Here is a 15,495-nt window from a genome sequence, read left to right on the forward strand (position 1 = left end):
TCCGTCGTGTGTAACCGTTTACCGTGTTTCCCGAAGTTTTAGAACCCGTTCTGGGTCTGAAAAATCGGGGTATATATTACCCCGATTTTACCCGTATACAAGCACAATTAAGGAGCACATACATGATTCGATAAATAATTACATGATGGCACAAAGAAGAAAAAAGAAACAAATATCTATAACTCATCATGCAACCAAGATATAAAGTGACAGCATAGTCAAGTACCTAATCTGTTAAGGCATCAATCCGCTGAACTTACTGAATGTCAATGAAAAAAGTTTGAATCTTTGGGCATTTGAAACTTACTGAATTGACGAGAGTCAATATTGGAGGATTAACAAATGTATGAAACCTAAGCCAAATGATGTAGAAACGAACCCAAAGTTGTTTCTAATTTTTTATGCTTGTTACTAACTGCTACTTGGTCCAGTCAATGTTGGATTTTTACTGGAAATTGCTTTCTTCTTGGAGTCACTGGATTTTAGTTGCCAAGTGTTAGTGATATATTGGGCGGGGATCTAAGTACTTGGTAAAGGAGTTTTCAGTCTTTTAGTTTTTTTTTTCACCCATTAGGACCCACCTTAAATATTTCAATTGTGACTTGTGAGTGAGTGGAAAATCTAGATTGTATTTATGCTTTCAATGTGCAGTCAAGCTGTTAATTGGAGCAACTCCATTCAACTTGGTAACCAAAAGAGCCTATAACTTGTAGTTCAACATTTTGCACTGCTCTTCATCGACCCTTGAAATAATAATTATCATCAATATTATATAAGGCATTCTTCCATGCCAACTTCAGTACACACATATATTAAAGGGCACACGCGCGCACACAACTCACACTCAAACCATAAACACACACAAGAGAAAAGCATAATAAACAATAAAAGTCCAAATCTCGGACCAAATGTTAGTTGTCATCTCAATTGGTGGAAAAGGCGGCACTACCTGTTCAAAATTTTGAACGGGATCAAACTTGAGTTGGATGGATAGGAACGCAAAAATATACTAATAGTAACAGAGACTTGAGTTAGTTTCATATTTTTCCTTTGATAAATGAAACTCTTAATTTTTTGAACTTTAAATTTCTTTCTTAGTTTCATTGGACTTTGTTTTCCTTTTGTTTTGCCATCTTAAATTAAGACACTCTTAAAAAAGATGTCTTTCAATTCAGTTCTCTTTTTCTTTTTTGTTTAACTACAAGGGGATATGTTTGTATGAAAAAAAAATGGTTCATTTCTACATTTAGATATGGTATAGACAAGAAAAGAATCATTTCTATCCAGATGACATGAGAAGTTCGATGAAAAAGCTGGATACTTACCATCACATAAACCTTGCTACATCATTTGCTGAAGAAATTCGAGCTTGATCTTCATGATATTTGCCGGGACATCTTTCATGTTCAGTCTCTCATTAGGAGATTCAGCTGTGCAATTCAAAGCCAACTCCAAAATAGAGGACACACAATGCAACTTTTTCTTGAAATCAATCTCTTCTGGTTCCAATAAGGTGGCATCAATAATATCCTCTGAATTACAGACCCAACTCCTCATGCTCAAATTTTCTTGAAACATTTCATCATATGGCTTTTTTCTTGTGAATGTTTCCATGAGCATTATGCCGTAGCTGTACACATCACATCTTCTAGAAACTAATCCTACTGATCCAATGTTGCTAGAGTAAATTATTTTCTTAACGGACTACATAAATAAACGAAAGTAATATCTTTATATTTGAATGATATTAAAAAAAAATCTATCTTGAGTAGATAAATTTTAAAAAAAAACTGAAGGCAGAACTGGAATGCACCAAGAGTAAGACAATCAAATAAAATGATAAGACTGCAAGTTTCTTTTTCTTTGTTTCAGTCTCTAACACTTCTATCTAACCGTATAATTTCTTGTTCATTAAATTAGTTTCAGCACTTAAAAAATACTTAAAAGCTACATTCATGTTTTAGCTAAGCCAAATGGACTCTATATTTCGGTGTTTTCAATACCATTTTTTTTATGAATCTGTGATATATTACATAAAACAACAAAATAAAAGATTACGTGCTATTTAACACAATAACACTTTATATTCGATAATAAAATAAAAGACCAAAAAGAAAGTTACCTGGTGCAATATAGCCCATTGTTACAAGTGTGTTAGTATGAGCAATAGATTTCCCTTCTCCTAATAACTTGGTCATGCCAAAGTCACTCACGTGCCCAACCGGTCTTTCGTCTAGCAAGACATTACTAGGCTTCAAGTCGCTATGTACAACGACTGTTGCATAACCATGATGGAGATATTTCAAAGCTGATGCAACATCGATCATTATGTCTAATCTTTGGATCATATTCAAGTAGTAATCATCAGAATGTAACCATTGCTCTAGGCTTCCATTGGGCATGTACTCTACAAGTAATACTTTAAAATCCATGTTACTACAACTGCTAATAACTTTGGTAAGATTTCTGTGGCGAAGGTTGCGTAAAATTTCACATTCAGTATCAAAACTCTTGAATGCACGTAAATTAAACACTTTGATTGCCAAAACCATCTCATTCGCAAAGATGCCCTTGTAAACAGAACCGAAACCTCCACGGCCTAGCAAGTTGCATTGGTCGAACCCTTGAGTTGCCCTTTCGATTTCAATGTATGAAATCCTGGATGTTCATCACTCATGGAGAAGAAATCTGCTTCTCCGTGAGTGATGAACAGACCTAGCCTTACAAGGTCGGAAAAGGAAACCACCACATAACTCTTCATTTCCCATAAAAGATTGAGAGGTGAAATTGAGAAAAGGTCCTTTACTTGGGATTTCACCTTCTAATCTATTGAATGATACGTTGAAATCCGTCAGATACCGAAGTCTCTAATGATTTTGGAATCATACCTGAAAGAATGTTATTGGATAGATTCGCCCATTCCAAACTTATCATTTTATCGAATGACTCAGGAATAGATCCTTGCAACTCATTGAAAGCCAAAGAAAGATAAATTAATTTCTGCAAGTCTCCGACCGTGGTTGGAATACTTCCTGAAAGGTGATTCCTCGACAAATCTACTTTTGTTATGGCATCCAAATTTCCGAAATCTGGAGGTAAAGAACCAACCAAAGAATTATTGGACAAGTGAAGAACTACAAGATCTTTGAGGCTCCATAGACTCATGGGTATGTTAGTGAGCCTATTTGAATTTAGGTAAATATTTCTCAAAGAGGTAGTACTATTGCCAATGCAATATGATATTGGACCCGATATTTGATTATACGACAAACTAACGTAGCCTAGCTCTGGCAATTTGCAAAGGCACTCTGGGAAGGGTCCAGTTAACCTATTTTGATCAAGAGCTAAAACTTGAAGATTCTGTAAATCACATAATGATCTTGGCAGTGATCCAGTCAAGGCATTGCCGAATAGGGACAAAGTGTTTAAGTTACTTAAATTACCAATTCCTAATGGTATCTGTCCCCTAATTTCAGAATAATATACACTAAATCGTTCAAGAGAAGTGGAGGAGAGATTGCTAATGGAATCTGGAAGAACACCATTAAGAGGATTATGCGATATCGCTATCTCTTTCAAAGATCTGCAATTCGCTAAAGAAGTTAAGATACTTAGGTGCGGAGATGATAAGTGGTTTTTGAACAACCTCAAATGTTCAAGCTGTCTCAAATCCCCCAAAGAGTTAGGAATCGGGCCACTGAATTTGTTATCATAAAGATGTAATTCCCTTAGATTTGAAGAATTGGAGATTGAGCTGGGTATAACTCCATCTATGTGTAGTGCCACATGACATGTTTTTAGTTAATTATATATCACTACTAAAAATCTGCTAAAAACCGACCAACTATTTCCGACCAACGTTGGTCGGTCAAAAAATGCGACCAAAAACCGTCCAGGTTGGACGCAAACTGGGAAAAAAAAACATTTACATTTTTTTAAAACAAAATACCGACCAACGTTGGTCGGTAAATTGGTCAATAGCTGGTCAGACAAGAAAATTTTGGATTACCGACCAACGTTGGTCGGTAATTTGGATCCAATTTTTTAAATTTTAATAATTATTTTATTATTCTTAAATATTTTATAATATTTAAGAATTTATATTTAAAATTACCGACCAACGTTGGTCGGTTAAAGATTTTAATTTTTTTTTAAAAAAAAACCGACCAAAGTTGGTCGGTTTTTGGTCAAACGGTCAGCACTTAATGTACCGACCAAAATTACCGACCAACTTTGGTCGGTAATTCTAAAATCAGAGAAGTGAAAAACGGGGGAAACCCCCATTTCTCTAAAATTTTTCCCTCTTCTTCCTTCCCTTCTCTCCTTCTCCCAGCCCCTCCCCCTCACCGTCCAGGCCTCCCCTCGCCGTCCAGCCGTCGCCGCGCCGTCGCCTCTGCCACTGCCACTGCCGCCCCTCGATCTCCTTCTCCATCTCCTACAAATTCTAGGTTTGAATTACAACCCATTTATTTATTATTTCCAGGTTTTGTTAATTAGTTATGAATTAGTTTCAATTGATTAGTGTTTTAATTATTTGAACATTGTATTTTATTGAGGATTAGGGTTTAGGTCTTGTTTTAATTAGTTTTATTAATTAATTTTATTAACTAATTAGTTTTGTTAATTAGTCAATTATTTATGAATTAGTTTAGTTTAGGGTATGGGTTGAATTTTTTTAGTTTAGTTAGTTTATGTTTAAACTCGTAGGATATGAATTGAAATTTTAGTTTTTAGGATTTGTTCTTGTGAATTGAACTTTTAGGATATGATTTGAACTTTTAAGATATGAATTGGACCTTTTGGATATGAATTGAACTTTTAGGATATAAATTGGTGTAATTAGAAAAAAATAATTATCTTGAATTAACTAAAAAAGATATAATTAATTTATAATTGTAGAATAAATTAATTTGTTCTTGTGAATCGAACTTTTAGGGTATGGGTTGAATTTCTTTAGTTTAGTTAGTTTATGTTTAAACTCGTAGGATATGAATTGAAATTTTAGTTTTTAGGATTTGTTCTTGTGAATTGAACTTTTAGGATATGATTTGAACTTTTAAGATATGAATTGGACCTTTTGGATATGAATTGAACTTTTAGGATATAAATTGGTGTAATTAGGAAAAAATAATTATCTTGAATTAACTAAAAAAGATATAATTAATTTATAATTGTAGAATAAATTAATTTATTCTTATTTTATTTGTATAGATGGAACATCGTACTTGGATGTACAATAGAAATTATCCTAATCGGCGGGGATTGCGGGAGGATTTTGTAGAAGGGGTTGATGACTTTATTAGACATGCAATGTCACTTCCACCATACCAAAGTGAAGGAGTAATTAGGTGCCCTTGTGTCAGGTGCGATTGTATGAAGTTTAAAAAATCGGAGGAAGTTAAGCTTCATCTTTATAGGAAGGGGTTTATAGAGAATTACTTTGTGTGGACTAATCATGGAGAGATCGATGGTAGCCGTGAGATATTTCATAACATGGTTGTTGGTGAAAGTAGTAGGTCGGTGGAGAATACAAATCTTGATTCTAGAATTCAAGATATGGTTGCGGATGCTTTTGGGGGTGAGCCCAATGAAAATGTTGAACAAACTCCTAATGATGACGCAAAATATTTTTATGAACAGTTAGAGGAAGCTAGTCGTCCACTACGTGAAGGAAGTCCGCACTCTGAGCTGTCTGTTGTAGTTAGATTACTAAGTATCAAATCTAATTGGAATATTTCTCAAGCAGCCATGGACTGTTTCATTGACCTTATGAGTGAACTAGTTGACCCTAATATCAACTTACCTGGTGATTTCTATAAGGCGAAGAGATTGGTTTCTAAGTTAGGACTTTCGTCAATGAGAATTGATTGTTGTGAAGATGGTTGCATGTTATATTATAAAGATGATGCAACTTTAGACAGTTGTAAATTTTGCGAAAAGCCTCGTTTCAAGAGGCTTTCCAGCGGGAATATAGTCGCTGTCAAGGCAATGCATTATTTACCTCTTATACCTAGGTTAAAGAGGTTATATGCGTCGATGAGTTCTGCTCCTCATATGAGATGGCATTTTGAAAATAGAAGACCACCTGGTATTATGTGTCATCCTTCAGATGGAGAAGCTTGGAAGTACTTTGATAGGACATATCCAGATTTTGCTAGTGAACCAAGGAACATTCGGTTAGGTCTGTGTGCCGATGGCTTCACGCCTTTTTCTATATCTGCGACACCATATTCATGTTGGCCTGTCTTTCTTACACCTTATAATCTACCACCTGAGTTGTGTATGACTAGTCCATATATATTCTTAAATTGTATTATCCCCGGTCCACGTAATCCGAAAAGTTTGATTGATGTATATTTGCAACCTTTGATTGATGAGCTAAAACAATTGTGGTATGATGGTGTTGAAACATATGACATATCAACCAAGCAGAATTTTAATATGCGTGCTAATTTAATGTGGACTATTAATGATTTTCCTGCGTATGGAATGTTATCTGGGTGGATGACTGCTGGGAAGCTAGCTTGTCCTTACTGCATGGAAAATAGTAAAGCGTTCACTTTGAAACATGGCCGAAAGCAATCATGGTTTGATTGTCACCGTCAATTCTTGCCTGATGATCATGCGTTTAGAAGGATGAAAAATGCATTCAAAAAGAATAAAGTGGAATATGATTCTCCACCTCCGATACTTTCAGGTGAGGAAATTTGGGAGAGGATCCAGAACTTCAGTAAAGTTACTGAGGCTCCACCTTATAGATTCCCCGGATATGGTGTTAATCATAATTGGACGAAACAGAGTATATTTTGGGAGTTGCCTTATTGGAAGGATAATCTTCTCCGACACAACCTTGATGTCATGCATATTGAGAAGAATTATTTTGATAATTTGTTCAACACAGTGATAGATGTTAAAGGTAAGACAAAAGATAACCCGAAGGCTAGAATGGACTTACAAGAATATTGCAGGCGGCCTGAATTATACTTGCAGACAGCAAACAATGGTAAGGTGTTCAAGCCCAAAGCAAGTTACACATTCACTTTGGAGGAAAGACGACAAATTTATGATTGGGTTACGAAATTAAAGATGCCTGAGGGTTATGCGTCGAATCTTGGAAAAAAAGTAGATATGGAGGTAGGGAAGTTGAGCCATTTGAAAAGTCATGACTGCCATGTTTTCATGGAGACCTTAGTGCCTATTGCATTTTGTGGTTTGCCTGAAAGAATCTGGAAACCCATCACAGAGATTAGTTTGTTTTTCAAAGACTTGTGTTCTACCACATTAAGGGAAGAAAACCTACTTCGGATGGACCAGAACATCCCTGTAATTTCTAGTAAGATGGAAAAAATATTCCCATGTGGTTTCTTTGACGTGATGGAACACCTTCCAATACACCTTGTACACGAGGCACGACTTGGAGGGCCTGTTCAATGCAGATGGATGTATCCCTTTGAGAGGTAATATTATAAGTTTGATGTACTATTCTATTTTATTTGAATGTTACTGGCTAACATGAGATTATATAGGACAATTGTCAAATGCAAACAATTTGTTAAGCAGAGGAATAAGATTGAAGGATCTATATGCGAAGCCTATCTTGCAAAGGAAACTGCACATTTTTGTTCTTAGTATTTTGAGAGTAACGTGCCATGTTCTAGGAATAGGCCCAATAGGCACACGGTCGAATGTGTGAATGATCCATTATATCCACCAATGTTCATATTCAATCAACCAGGCCGATGTTCTAAGGATGTTAGAAAGAGAAGTTTGAGTGATATAGAGTACAAGTCAGCTACACTTCATGTGTTGCTAAATTGTCCCGAAGTTGTACCATTTCTCAAGTAAGTATTGATTTATTAGTTATCAAAATGTAAAATTTACTGTGACTACATATTGATGCAACTACTAAAAATATTTGATATGTCACAGTCACTTCGTGGGTCAATTTGGCTATGATGCTGTATATACGAGATTTGATACGTGGTTCAAACAGTTTGTAAGTATATATATATATATATATATATATATATACGTGGTTCAAACAGCTTGTAAGTGTGTGTGTATATATATATATACATATGTAGTGAATGTATAAAAATTGATTCATAAGTTGTGCTAACTTATGACTTTTTTTAACTCTATGTAGGTAAATAATCCAAATAATGGTGTAAATCAATTTTTGAAAGATATATCTTGGGGACCTGGGCTTCAGGTCACAACAATGTCTAAGTACATAGTGAATGGTTATAAGTTTCATACAGAGGATTGCTCTAAAAATAAAAATAGCAACAACAACGGGGTGTGGGTTCTAGGTGGTGATGGCAACCAAGTTGGAGATATTGATTATTATGGTGTGGTCAAAGAAATATTACAACTAGAATATACAGGTTGGCCATATAAGAAATTGATACTCTTTAGATGCAAGTGGTTTGACCCAAATCCAACAAGAGGTACAAGAGTACACAACCAATACAACATAATTGAGGTTAATCATACGAGGGAGTATGATCGCTATGATCCTTTCATAATTGCACATAACGCTAGGCAAGTATATTATGCTCCTTATCCATTGCGGCGGAATAAGTCCGATTGGTGGGTTGTAATAAAAACTAAGCCTGTAGGTAGGGTGGAAGTCGAGATTGTGTTAGATGTTGCATATCAAAACGATATCTCCAATAGTCACCAAATAGTGGACGATCAGTTAGAAAATGATTTGGAACATCCTGAACGCATATTGGAAGAAGTTGATATAAATAAAGTAACAATTATAGAAAATGAGGACGAGGAATCAACTGATGAAGCTCAAACAAGTGAGGACGAAGAATTCTCGGACGAGGAACAATACGTCGATGAGGATTAAAAAGTTAGTTTTTTAAAGCACTCTCGTTTTATAGCTAGTTTCTTATATGTTTCAATCTAAATGTGTATTATATTATGCAGATGGCAGGCAAGGGTCAAGGTAACAATGACCCTACTAGTTCTCGGTGTCGAGAAAAGGGTAGGAAGGGAAAGAGGAGGGTAGAAAATAATACTCCCTCTTGTCCACCCTTTTCAGAGATGCCTATGTCTTATCCTCCACCACACGGCTATACTGAGCTGCCACAGCATCACGAGCCATACACCTTCATTCAGACACCCAGTCTTCCATCACAGGGCCACAGGACTATACGTCCGACATACAGTCCAGCTGCCTCACAGCCATCTGCATCACATCCACATGGATCACATCCCTACATATCACAGCCACATGGATCGCATCCACCCATGTCACAGCCACTCGGGTCACAGCCACTCGGGTCACAGCCATCGGTATCACATCCACTTGGGTCGCATCCAGCTATGTCGCAGTCACAGGGATCGCAACCATCTTCATCATCGACTCCATCTATTGCAGGCCTTCGCCTGGGAGGCATTAGCTCTGACCTGCCTACACCGTCTTCACATGCATCTGATACACATGCTTCGGATGGTGATGACGATGTAGTGCATTATGATCGATATGGAAGGATCATCATAGTCCCTGAGGGTGATGGGTAAGTGTTATTCATTATTTTTGCGCCTATTGATTTGTAACATTTTTACTAAGATATTAATGTATTTTTGTTGTTAAATTGCAGGTTCAGGCCGGGTAATAAAACTACGAGGATAATCACCAATGTCATCAGAAAGCTTTATGATGGCCCTTATGCGACTTGGACTGATTGCCCATTCTCACTAAAGGAGCAAATTTTTAATCAATTTAAGGTATAAATGTTCTTTTAAACAGTTTAATAATTTATATTTATGATGTTTCCATCTAATATTTAACTTTTGAAATACAGAGCAAGTGTGTATGGGAAGACCGCTATAGCGCGGAAGTGGCTACAAATTTTCATCATAAAGCTCGCAAGAGATTGGCGGATGCTTTCTCGGATGCTAGAAAGAAGAACAAGAGGCCTGGCTGGTTACTTGAGAATTTGTGGAATGATTTGCAAAGGCAATGGCTTACCGCAGAGTTCTTAGAGAGGAGCGAAAAAGGAAAGAAAGCTCGTGCATCCGAGAAGGGAGGCTCCTTGCACACTGGAGGTGCGATCAGCCTAGGGACAATAAAAAGAAGATTGGTACGTAATTGCTTAAATTATTTTACTTTTCTAAGTATATCTATTCTGTTTATTAACTAAATTAATTTGTTTTCAGGAAAAGAAGTATGGGCGTCCAATGAGTCATGATGAGCTATTCAAGGAGACACATGTTGTGAAGAAGAAGAAAGAGGGGGATCAAGATAGGTGGGTCGAGGACCGGGCCTCGACTGCATATGTAAGCTTTCAATTTTATTTAAGTATTATAATTTACTTTTATAAACAACTTGAAATACTGATTTAATTTAAAATAATATAGGGTCGCTACCAAAGTAACATGGAGGAATTCATCCGTAGTCATCCAGCTGGTGAATCGGGTGAGCCAACCCAACCTTCGGACGAGGATGCTGAAAGAATATGGTTGGAGTCTGTTGGCGGTCCAAAATGGGGGAAGGTATACGGGCTTCCTACTAAAAACTTCCATCGCTATAAGTGTGGAATGCGAGGAATAGGGACTTCCTCGCATGGCGAGCAACTTAATAGGGAGAGCCTCTCCGCTATGCGGGAGACAGTAACAAAGCTCACATCAGAGCTAGAAGCGGCCAAGGAAAGAGAAAGGCTTAGAGATGCTCAATTCCTTGGCACGCAAGCTCAGATCAGAACTCTCCTATCTAGTGGAGCTTTTTCGTTGCCCCGATCTCGTGAGTCATCTCCAGAGGGTCGACCTCCACGTGATCGTTCCTCCCGCCCTGCTCGTGATCGTTCCTCCCGTCCTCCCCGTGATCGTGCTTCCCGTCTTCCACAAGACCGTTCTCTATATCGTCTTGTAGATGAAAGTTCATCAGACGGTGATGATGATGTTGTACAAAATACCCCTTGACTTTTATATACTTTGAACTAGACAAATAGAACCAGTTTTGAACTAGTTGTAATTAGTTTTAACTTGATTTTGGATTTTTATGTTCAATTGAACTTTAATTTGTTAGTTTTAAAGTATTTATTGAATGTTTTGGTTGTTATTGTTGTGTTGTTGTTGTTGTTGTTGTGTTGTTATTATTATTGTGTTGTTGTTGTTGTTGTTGTTGTTGTGTTGTTGTTGTTGTTGTTGTTGTTGTGTTTTTGTTTTTGTTGTTGTTGTTGTGTTGTTGTTGTTGTTGTTGTTGTTGTTGTTGTGTTTTTGTTGTTGTTGTTGTTATTGTTGTGTTGTTGTGTTATTGTATTAGTATGCTGGCAGGTGGTTTAGCTGCCAAAACAGGCATTTTATGCCAAAATTAATCCCAGAAAAACCGACCAACGTTGGTCGGTTTTTAATATAAAAAAAATTATTCCAAAATACCGACCAAAGTTGGTCGGTTAATGAACGTTGAATTCCCAGAATTCAAGACTACCGTCCAACTTTGGTCGGTATTTTGCTTGCATTGTTGAGATTACCGACCATAGTTGGTCGGTAATGTTTAATTTTAATTAGTTTTAAAAAATATATATTTTCAATTACCGACCAAAGTTGGTCGGTTTTTTTTAATTTTAATAATTAATAAAAAAATATAATTTAGTTAAACCGACCAACTTTGGTCGGTAAAATTAAATTAATAAAATATGTTTCCGACCAAAGTTGGTCGGTAAGTAATTAAACTTGTCAGATGGTCGTTTTAATATACCGACCAAAGCTGGTCGGTAATTTTCGACCAACTTTGGTCGGTAAGCCGTTCCGACCATCAAAATACCGTCCACACCGTAAAGGTCGCGTTTTAGTCGATAATTTGCCATAACCGACCAACGTTGGTCGGTATTTTTGGTCGGTTTTTAGCGAATTTCTAGTAAGTAGCTTGATGCAAGTGACATCCTTCTTAGCGTAGAGATATTGAAGAGCTCTTCCGGTATGGAACCACTTAATTTATTATATTGCAAATAAAGTGTCTCCAACTTGTGAAGATTCCCAATCTCTCCGGGTATAACACCTGCAACATCATATATAGAAAGCAAATGTTAATTCTCAGATGAAAACTTTGAAACATGCCCATACTAGAAGGCTTTTGAATATGGATAAGCTTTACTTTGCCTTGCTACCTTAGATTTTACCTATTTTCACTTTTCGTCGAGTGTAGTTTTCTTTTTCATAATTTCTTGCAAATCAAGGACTCTTCTCTCATACACATATATAGTAAGATTTGTGCATGTGTTGCATTATTCGTAGTTATTCTTTCTAAAAATAAATACCACATATAAAGTTCAGCGTTAAACAAATGTGATTATCCATTTTTGTTTTTGAAAAAAAATTGAAATAGCTGAGTATGGGTACATAAATTAGATGATTACATGCGTGAAAGGTTTAATTTCGGAAATAAAGCCAAAGAGAGCATATAATGAAGGATAGACTTAGTTCAAGTCCATAGAATCTAAAAAAGAAAGCTATTGTTGTTCCACGTGAGATCAATTTAAATGCACTAACATAGTTAATGATGAACATATAGCGGATCCAACTATTTTGGGACTGATATTTAGTTGTTGTATTGAAAAAGGTATTCCCTTAGAATTATGGCATAATCAAATTTGAATTATGGCATCTTTGTGTTGGAGCATCAGTATAACTATGTATTGTTTGGCAGTAGAAAAATCAAAATGTGCAATGTCAATAACAATCCACAAACTCTGTTCTGAATTGAAACTTGCTTTTGATTGCTGAAAAGATTTTGATATGTTAGTTGTTCGCAGTCTACCCATCCTTATACCTAGGTCTTAGCTTTTACTCGCTAAGCATAGGAATTTAAGTCCCTTGATGTATTGTATGAGAGATTTTAACTTTAATTAATGAGCTTGATAAAGGATGATTGCTGATAGACTCCAAATCTCCTGAATTTCAAAAGGAAATCAAGCAGGTTTACATATCATATGCTACCTTGGTCAGTGAATTTGCCATAGTCCGTTTTAGCTCTTTGCTAATTTACAATATATACTAACCTTGGTAAGTGAATTTGCAACAATGTAAATGTTCACAGTAGTCAGAAGTATTTGGAGTTCAAAATGATGTGGAAGAGCTTCTTAATCAAAAACTCTAGGATTTCAAAAGGAAATGATTCAACTATATAAGTCATCACCTACTGTTGCCAAGAATCAATCGTAAGCGTGTCAAAGGTAGTTTAAGTCATTACCTATTGTTGTCAAGAATCTTATGATTTGCAAAAGCAGTATTTGCTTGACCTAGTCTCTTTTAATAAAGAAAATTTTATTCAGAATTGGGATCCACGAGACAGTACATCTTATGATACAATTATTTGGTAAGTATTCTTTTTCTTTAGGGTCACATTCTGTGTATGGTTCAAGAGGTGAAATCTTTTAACTCATTGCTAGACTTTCTGGGAAGGTAGCTAAGATATTATATAGTTGGAACTTGTGATTCATATTCGAATAAAGCCAAAATTTTATTCTAATGGTGCACTTCTTTTGGTGGTAGAGGCAAATTATGCGAGCATAACAGATGATAAAAGAAAAGTGCAAAAGCTTAAAGAGTTTATTTGCTGGAGAACTTTTTCTTGTTACTTTTTATGAAGTTAGGTGCTGAAATTTTATTCTATTTCCATGTATGTGAGCTTCAAGAGCTGAATTTCATTGGATATAGTTTAAGCGTGTCAAAGATAGTTTAAGTCATCACCTACCGTTGACAATTTACTCGGCCGCTAAATGTCATTTGTCTAAAGGTACCAATTCGTAAAATTTTTTGGTCCAATTGTGGTTGTTGAATCAATCATAGATTTGGCAGTTTTAGAAGATTCTTTTGAAAAAGTTTGAGTGCTTGTGAAGAGTTTTGTGGTTATCACTGTCACTGTATTATTCCATCCTAACTCTTCATGTATTTTTTTCACTTCTCTTTTGTGGATTACAAGGTATTAGGACATCCGTCACCGTGCAAACTGCAAAGTGAGGAGCTTGAAGATTCAACAACCTTTTAGGAACTATGCGAATGAACGAGAAAAAAGAAAGCATGAAGAGAAGATTATGACCGCACTTAGGAATGAGCCCTCAAGGCTCAAGTGAACCACTTAATCTCTCCGCCAAAAAGTCACATTTATGAAGAGGATGAAAGTGATGGAAACAATATAACTATGCGAATGAACGAGAAAAAAGAAAGCATGAAGAGAAGATTATGACCGCACTTATGAATGACATCAAGGCCCTCAAGGCTCAAGTGAACCACTTAATCGGCTTGCCCCGCTCTCTGTCAAAAAGTCACATTTATGAAGAGGATGAAAGTGATAGAAACAATATAAATGATGAAGAAGATGAGGGAGAATCCGAAGATGAGGAGTGATTTTAAGTTTGGCTGGATTGTTGTTTAGTTGGATGTTGACTTTTGAATATTACATTTTGAAGTTTGGTTGCATTTTGTTTAGTTTTGATTGGATGATTATGAAGTTTGATTGGATAATTTTGATGTTTGATGGGATAATTTGAATGTTTGGATAGTTTATAAAATTTTATTGTTGTTAGGAAAAATGCCGAAGATGATTGCTACTAACACTGAGAGTTTCTAACTTTGACAGGTTAGAAATAGAAGCAGGAGGTATATCAGTGAAACCGTTGTTATCAAGAATTAAAATTTGAAGCTCAGAAAAGAAACCGAACCACATTGGAATCTCTCCACTGAAATTATTGTATCCGAGATCAATCACCTTCAATCGACGTAAACGAGACAAATCTTGAGGGATGTCTCAATGCAAATTATTTTTGCTCACATCGAGAGAAACAAGAAACGAGAGGTTTTCCAACTGTGGCGGAATGGTTCCAACAATGCCCATGTTTGTAGCAAGAAGAGCTGATTCATCTGTGCTTATGTTTGTTGCCATGCATGCCACTAACAAGTAGAGTAATTGCAAGACAACACAAAGAATAAAAGAGTTGGCTTTCTCCATGGATTCAACTGATGTTTGTAGTAATATATAATTAAAATAAGGAATGAAGTGGTCAACTATAAATAGGGATACAAAATTGCTAAGGATGTCGGGAGGAGGGCAATTGGGGCAAACCAGTGCGTGAATAATAGGCTATAAATTTTCCAGAGGCAGGCGACTTGACTTTATTAAGGCCCCATTTTTCCATTAAAAAAAATCTTTGTTTGATCACTTTTAAAAAATGTCAAATTTTTTTTTTCCGCTCACAAAATTATAATATTTTTCAAGTGAAACGCATGTTTAAACATAATTTTAAATTTCAAATACTATTTTTCAACTTAATACCAAATACTATACTTTTTTTTCGCCTAATAAGTCTTCTGAAAGTTTGCCCCAAAAAGGCGTTAGATTCCCTGGAGTCTAAAACACGTTCTTTTTGAATGTTGTATGATGTGTGACTTGATTGTCTATCCTTACAAGAGTCTTTGGCATTATCTTGAAGCTCAGTCCCCTCACGTTATCCAATAGCATATTCATCTTGGTCCACAAAA

The 15,495-nt window shown here is 36.0% G+C and overlaps 1 pseudogene; it reads right to left on the reverse strand.

Annotated features, from left to right (window-relative positions):
• Positions 1-756: 756 nt before the first annotated feature.
• Positions 757-14,965, reverse strand: LOC107818876 (uncharacterized; annotated as a pseudogene).
• Positions 14,966-15,495: the final 530 nt, after the last annotated feature.

The sequence above is a fragment of the Nicotiana tabacum genome, chromosome 4 (genome assembly GCF_000715075.1).
Source record: "Nicotiana tabacum cultivar K326 chromosome 4, ASM71507v2, whole genome shotgun sequence".
Lineage (NCBI taxonomy): Eukaryota > Viridiplantae > Streptophyta > Magnoliopsida > Solanales > Solanaceae > Nicotiana > Nicotiana tabacum.